Source organism: Cebus imitator, unplaced genomic scaffold (assembly GCF_001604975.1).
Source record: "Cebus imitator isolate Cc_AM_T3 unplaced genomic scaffold, Cebus_imitator-1.0 Scaffold11, whole genome shotgun sequence".
NCBI lineage: Eukaryota > Metazoa > Chordata > Mammalia > Primates > Cebidae > Cebus > Cebus imitator.
The window spans coordinates 12,055,453-12,063,334 of NW_016107326.1; the positions used below are offsets into that span (position 1 = coordinate 12,055,453).

Here is a 7,882-nt window from a genome sequence, read left to right on the forward strand (position 1 = left end):
AAAAAAAAATTAAATTTGAGGTTGAGTAAAGGAAGGGGGAGCAATCAATTTAAACATGTTGCAAACCACACTAGAAATGATTGTTTTAAATATGATTTTTTTCTATTTATAGTCCTGCCATAGTATAACAAAGCAAAATCTCTTATTCTTATTGTGAAAACACATGGACCAGAAAAGAAAAAGACAAAACATTAAGTCTTGGTTTAATATAAGAGATAGCACTGACAGAGAAAAAAAAAAAAAAAAGGAGAAAGGAAACCATCAAGGCAGTGGCTGAGAGCCTTGAAAACAAAGATATGTAAAATGTAAACCTGATATAACTTGATTTTCTCTCTGTAAACAACAGAAAACAGCTATCTGCCTAGGCGGTTTAAGTTTATACATAATTCATTTCTCTATGAATTTTCTCTCTGATTCAGCACATAAGTTAGCAAGATTATTGACATAGTGAGTCCTAAATCTCTTGTTATACTTAAATAAGCATAATAAATGACTATATGATAGACATGTTCTTAAAACCAAAAAAGTTAAAATCTATTCTTTATTCTTATATGAATAGATTCACCCAATGATTGTTGACTAAATCATGTGATGAAATAAACATAGGAATTAATGTTCTAACTAAAATAAGAGAAAAAGAAAGCCTGTTGAAGATTGAGCTTTTAAGATATAAAAATGAAAACAAAAGATCTATGTCTGATTCTACTGGTGATTCACTTAGTCTGTGGCTTAAGTTACTCCAACTATGTTTGCAATTAATTTATAAAGGACTCTGTCCAAAGAATTTAATGATGCTTGCATTTATAGGTAATTCATTCATTATCACTAAATCAACAAAAACATATACAAAGTTCTAATCGAATTTGCCAAATGTCCCATAAACCCAGTAACAAAGCAAGTGATGGTTTTCTTATATTTGGCTTCATTTCAAAATTGGGTTGTAAAAGCAGAGTTTCTGTATTAGTTTCCTAAGGCTGCCATAATAAAATACCATAAACTGCATGGCTTAAAATAACAGAAATCTATTGTCTCACAGTTCTGGAATCTAAAAGTTAGAAATCAAGGTATTGGTAGGGCCATGATCCCTCTGAAACCTACAGAGGAGATTCCTTCTTTGCCTTTTTCAGCTTCTCATAGATCCAGGCATTCCTTGGCTTAAGAAACATAACTCCAATATCAGCCTGCATCTTCACCTTCACATGGCATTCTACGTGTTTAGCTCTGTCTTTACATGGGATCTTCTTATAAAGATACCAGTCATGTTGGATTAGGGGCCCATCTCTCCAGTGTTACTTCATCTTATGTAATTATATCTGCAATGACTGTACCACCAACTAAGATCACATTCTGAGGTACTAGAGAGGACTTCAACACACACACACACACACACACAGACACACACACATATATTTACACCCTTCATTAATCAATTACCTTGCTCTATTTTTCTGTATGGTAGTTATCACCATCCCAAATTACATTTACTAACATGTAAATGTAAGGCAGATACTTGGCAGTATTATTTCCTACTGCATTCCCAGGGCCTACATATTTATATAAATATAGAAATAAAAATTAAAAAAATATATTTTTTTATGCAACACAATCCATAACAGTGTGTAACTACTGTTTGACTTACATTATCTGTCTATAGAAAAAATAATATCTTTAAAACAGTACTTTCTTTTTTTGAGATGGAGTCTCATTCTGTCACCCAGGCTTGAGTGCAATGGCATGATCTCAGCTTACCGCAACCTCCACTCCTGGGGTTCAAGCGATTCTCTTGCCTCAGCCTCCAGAGTAGCTGGGATTCAGGCACCTGGCACTGCACCCTGCTGATTTTTGTATTTTTATTAGAGACGGGGTTTCACCATCTTGACCAGGCTGGTCTTGAATTTCTGACCTCGTGATTCACCCACCTCGGCTTCTCAAAATGCTGGGATTATAGGCGTGAGCCACCGCACCCGCCCTAAAACTACTTTTTAAGAAAGTAAGTTTCTCCATTACAGGCCCTAAAGATTTAAAGACTGATGTTCCAGTTCCTACTTCCGAGCTAACTATATTATGGGTCAAAATTAATTTCTTGTTAAGTCCTTATAGGTCTCTCCCTCAATGTCTGGGTCCTATACCTGGACCTCTCCCACCACTGCTCACTGCTGCAATGCTTTCCTGAAATGCTCCTTCTCCCTCCTCACCATTAAATCTCTTCTGTCCTTCAAGGGCCAGCTGATGTCCTCCTTCAGGAAGCCTGCTCTGATCAATGACTGTTGTCCACAGTGACTTATCTTCCTCCAAATCCCTTAGGGCTTGTGCCTGAATTATTTACCTGGCTACCATCTCACTGATATTTTTCAAAATATATTTATGGAGGTTATTTTTAAATTAAGTGGCACATTATATAACTCAGAGTTCAGAAGCATAAAAAGTCATCCTATCACCACTGACTTCCATTTTCATTGGACGTCCACACAATGGTTAATCCCCTTCTCAATCCACCCTTTGACAAAATCATGGCTTGGACTAGATGACCTCTAAGGTCCCTATCAGCCTAAAAACACAAAGTCCCTAACACTTAAGTTTTTAAATATGAAGGGTAGCATATGGTGGTACTTTTACTCTCCTATCCAAAAGAACCTGATTGGAAGACCAGATGTATCTCTCTATTTCTCTCTTTTTTTTTTTTTTTTTTCAACTTTACTCCAGGCACTGTTGTAGGCCCTGAGAAGGCAGCAGCAAGTAAGACTGTCAAGTCCTTGCCTTACATTTACAGATGAGTAAATGGAATTTTGGATGGTGATAACTATTACGCAGAATAGAGCAAAACAAGAGATTAGTGAGTGAAAGGGGTAAAAGATACTTTAAACTTGGTGTTGGAACATTCTCTGGGAGGTGCTATCTGAGAGAGATCTGAGAGCATTTCAGACAGAAGGAATAGCGAGTGCAAAGGCCCAGATCAGGAAAGCAGATGGCCAAAGCACACTGTTCTGCAACAGGCCTTTTCACTTTATTTTAGAGCTAGTACATTTTGATTTTCTTCGTTCTTTTTTATTGTTGCATTTTATTATATGCACACTTCATAATTTATTAATAGTCCTTTATTGACAGACATGTAGGTTGTTGCCAATTTTTTGTTGCTACAAGCAAAACGTTACACACAATGAAGAGTCAGCATAGCCAGATGGAATCAAACAGAATCACAATTGGAAAGAACTCATTTTCTTTCTTTCTTTCTTTCATTGTGTCATTCTTTATTTATACTATATTTCACTGATTGTTTTGGGCACTAGGGATATAGAAGTGAACTAGATGGTTCATCTTCCTGCCTTCAGGATGCTTATATTCTGATGGGAGAGACAGGCAATATGAAAGTAAGGAAGTATATAAAAAGGATATAGTTTTGGATCGTGACAAATGCTATAAAAAGTACTAAAGAAGGAGAAGGTCTTCCTACAACCTTGGGCAGAGCTGTGGGTGCAGTTTTAGATATATTGGTCAAAGACAGTCTTTGAGGAGGTGGCATTTGAGCAAAATATGAATGATGTGAGATCAAGCCATATAAAAGTCTGAGGAAGTGCATTTCAGACAGAAGTACAGCATGTGTGAAGAGCTGAGGTGAGGAGGATCTTGGCACATTCGAAGTGCAGCAAGAAGGCAGAATGGTCAGAGCACACCTAGCCAGCTATTGGAAATGAGTTGAGGCTGGAAGCATAGGCAAGGCAGGGCACAGAGACCCTGTGACATCACAAGACATTCTGATTTGTTCTAAGTGTAATGGGAAGCCACTACGGAGGGCCTTTGAAAAAGAAAATTACATGTTCCAATTTTACAGTTTAGAAAGCTTGCTCTGTCTGTATGCAGAGAGGAGACTATCAGGAGAATCAGTGGAAGCAGATATATGAGTCTTGCTGTAGTCCAGGTGAGAGTTGATGGTGCCATATACTAGAGTGGACATGATAAATATGCTGAGAAGTGTGCAGATTTGGGATAAACTTTGAAGACAGAGCCCAAAGAAGTTGTTGGTAGACTGAATATAGAAAAAAAAAAAAAGGAAAAAGAGGGAAATGAATGATGACTCCTAGGTTTTTGTACTGAACTGAATAAATGGCAGAGCCATGGACCAAGATGAGGAAAACTGGAGTAGGAGTACAGTGAGCGGTTTCAGGGGAAGATGTCAAGAAGGACATAATAAGAGTTGAAAACCTGTCAGGCATCTAGATGGAGATTATTGTGAATGGCTGGAGAGGCAGAGGATATCACCAGTAATTGGAAAAAAAAGAATTATTTTGCCTACACGATTTGTAAGTATATTTAAAAGCCATAACAGCCCAAGGAGGGACAATACACAGAGAAAAGGAGAGGACCAAGGACACACCCTTCCACGTGTAGAGACTGAGAAGAAAAAGGACTGAAAAAAGAGATGAGAAATAGCTGCCTATAAAATAGGGGGGACAAATGGAGAATGTAAGGTTCCAAAGGCACAAGTCATAGGGCCCAGACTTTGAGCCCTGGCCTCCTTATCTGTAAAATAGTACTTTGTTGTTAGAATTTGTAGGGATTCTCTTTCTTCTTGTCTGCTTGGAAAGATGGCGTCCCGCAAGGAAGGCTCTGGCTTTACTGCCACCTCTTCCAGTCCCACAGCCAGTGCATCAGGGAAAGGCAAAGGCAAAGGTAAAGGCAAAGGTGGCTCCAGAGATTCAGCCATGAAGCAAGTGCAGATAGACGTCCTTGTGGTATTAAAGATAATCAAACATTATCAAGAAGGACAAAGAACTGAAGTTGTTCAAGGAGTGCTTTTAGACCTGGTTGTAGAAGATCGGCTTGAAATTACTAACTGCTTTCCTTTCCCTCAGCACACAGAATATGATGCTGACTTTGATGAAGTCCAATGTCAGATGGAAATGATGCAGAGCCTTTGCCATGTAAACACTGATCACCTTCATGTAGGCTGGTACCAGTCCACATTCTATGGTTCATTCATTACCTGGGTGCTCCTGGACTCTCAGTTCAGTTACCAGCATGCCATTGAAGAATCTGTTGTTCTCATTTATGATGCCATAAAAACTGCCCAAGGGTCTCTCTCACTAAAGGCATACAAACTGACTCCTAAACTGATGGAAGTTTATAAAGAGAAGGAATTTTCCCCTGAAGCATTGAAAAAGGCAGTATCACCTCTGAGTACATGTTTGAAGAAGTGCCGATTGTAATTAAAATTTAAATCTGATCAATGTCCTAATGTGGGAACTTGAAAAGAAGTCAGCTTAGCAGATAAACATGAATTCTTCAGTCTTGCCAGCAGCAATCATTTGGGGAAGAATCTACAGTTGCTGATGGATAGAGTGGATAAAATGAGGCAAGATATAGTTAAATACAACACATACATGAGGAGTATTAGTAAACAGCAGCAGCAGAAACATCAGTATCAGCAGCATCACCAGCAGGAGACTATACAGCACCAGAGCTGAGGAGAATCCCTGCTCCTGGAGGAGAACCTGTCCAAACTTTTCAAATAGCCATAGCCCCCTGTCAGGATGGACTCACTGCTCATTGCACGGCAGATAAACACTTACTGCCAGAACATCAAGGAGTTCACTGCCCAAAACTTAGGCAAGCTATTCATGGCCTAGGCTCTTCAAGAACACAACAACTAAGAAAAGGAATTTTCCAGAAAAGAAGTTAACACAAACACTTGAAATCATACCAGGGCAACTCTTGGAAGAAATATATTTGCATATTGAAAAGCATGGAAGTTTTTTTTAATGTCATTACTGATTTTGGCTATAACAGTGTCTTTCTAGATATAATAAAAGAAATCTTGAAAAAAAAAAGGAGTTTGTAGGAATTAAATAAGATTAAGTATGTGAGGTCCTAGAAGAAAATCTGGCCATAATAAATATGCAATAAACTCTAATAGTTGGCAAAATTTTGAATGTTCCTTATGTGCATGACTGCTATGGTTTAAAGGCTTTTTTTCCTTTCCAAAATTTTTATGGAAACTTAATCCTCAATACGGTACTGGTAGATGAGGCCTTTGAGAGGTGATTTAGTCATGAGGAATTTGCCCTCATGAATTGGACTAGGTGCCCTTATAAAAGGGATTGACAGATGATGGCCAATTAGGAGCAGCTCAGGATTGGAGCTCCCAGCGAAAGCGCAGAGGGTGAGTGAATGCCGCATTTCCAGATGGATTTTTATTACCCACAGACCAGGAGATTCCCAGGTGGAGGAGCCCCATGGGTCACCAGCATGGCTGTTTTGGCCGGCGCGGCTGTTTTGGCCGGCGCGGCTGTTTCAGCTGGTGCCCCGGTGCAGCTGTCCACCATACAAAATACACGGGTCCAGGCACCATTTTAGCTGGTGATTGGAGCTCCGGGAAGACAGAGCTGCCCATTCAACTGATAGACAAGGAGACTGAAACAGGGAGCCAGGCCAGGAGATTACCGGGCAAAAAAGCGCCATGAATCTCAGTGTGGCTGTTTCAGCTGGTGCAGTGGGTCACCACACGGGAAATCACACAGATCCCGGCACCTTTTCAACAGGCGACTGGAACACCTGGGAGACCGTAGACCGTTCAACTAAAAAATAAAATAAAATAAAGGCTCTGAGGCAGGGAGCCAGGTGATCAGGCTCGGCTGGTCCCACCCCCACCAAAAAGCAGCAATCTGAAATGCTCTGGATTGAGAGTTTCAAAGCAAGCACAGCTGAAGCCAGGACGGTCCAGCTCTGTGGTGGAGGGGCGTCTGCTACTACCATAGCACTCCACCACTATGGAGGTAGTCCACCATTGCTGAGGCAGCCCGCTGTTGCCGAGGCAGCCCACCATTGCCAAGGCAGCCTGCCATTACAGAGAGAGTCCGCCATTACAGAGGTGGGCCGCCATTGCCGAGGCATTTCTAACTACACCCATATAAACAGGACTGCAGGGAAGTTCACACAGCAGCTGGGCAAAGCCCACAGCAGCTCAGCAAAGCCTCTGCAGGCAGACAGTGACTAGGCTGCCTCCTTGCTAGGCAGGGCAGCCCTGAAAAAAGGCAGCAGCACAACAGAAACTCATAAATAAAGCCCTAATTCCCTGGGACAGAGCACCTGGGGGAAAAAAATGGGGGTTTATGAGTTCTGCTGCAGCAGACTTAAACATACCTGCCCAGCATCTCTGAATGAACAATGGAGCTCACAGCTCAGCACTTGAGCTCCTATAAAGGACAAACTGTCTCCTCTAGCAGCTCTCTGACCCCCGTATATCCAAAGAGTCACCTCATAAAGGAGAGCTCAGACTAACATCAGGTGGGTATCTTTCAGGGACAAGGATAGCAGAAGAAGAAACTGGCAGCAACGTTTACTGTTCTGCAGCCGCTGCAGGTGATCCCCAGGCAAGCAGGGCATGAAGTGGACCTCAGCAGTACTACAGCAGAGGGGCCTGTTAGAAGGAAAACTAAGAAACAGAAAGAAATAACTTCATCATGAACAAACTGGACATCCACTGAGAGACCCAATCTGAAAGTCAATAACTACAAAGACAACAAGTGGATAAATGCACAAAGATGGGAAGAAACCAGTGCAAAAAGGATGAAAACACCCGAAACCAGAACGCCTCTCCTCCTACAAGGGATCACAACTCCTCACCAGCAAGGGAACAAGGCTGGATGGAGAATGAGTGTGATGAATTGACGGAATCAGGCTTCAGAAGGTGGGTAATAAGAAACTTCTGTGAGCTAAAAGAACATGTTCTAACCCAATGCAAAGAAACTACGAACCTTGAAAAAAGATTTGATGAAATGCTAATGAGAATAAATAACTTAGAGAGGAATATAAGTGAAGTGTTGGAGCTAAAAACATAACATGAGAACTTCATGAAGCATATACAAGTTTCAACAGCCGTATTGAC

At 40.9% G+C, this 7,882-nt stretch overlaps 1 pseudogene; it reads left to right on the top strand.

The window, feature by feature from the left end:
* The first annotated feature begins 4,583 nt into the window (after window positions 1-4,583).
* LOC108281768 lies at window positions 4,584-5,735 on the top strand (annotated as a pseudogene).
* Window positions 5,736-7,882: the final 2,147 nt, after the last annotated feature.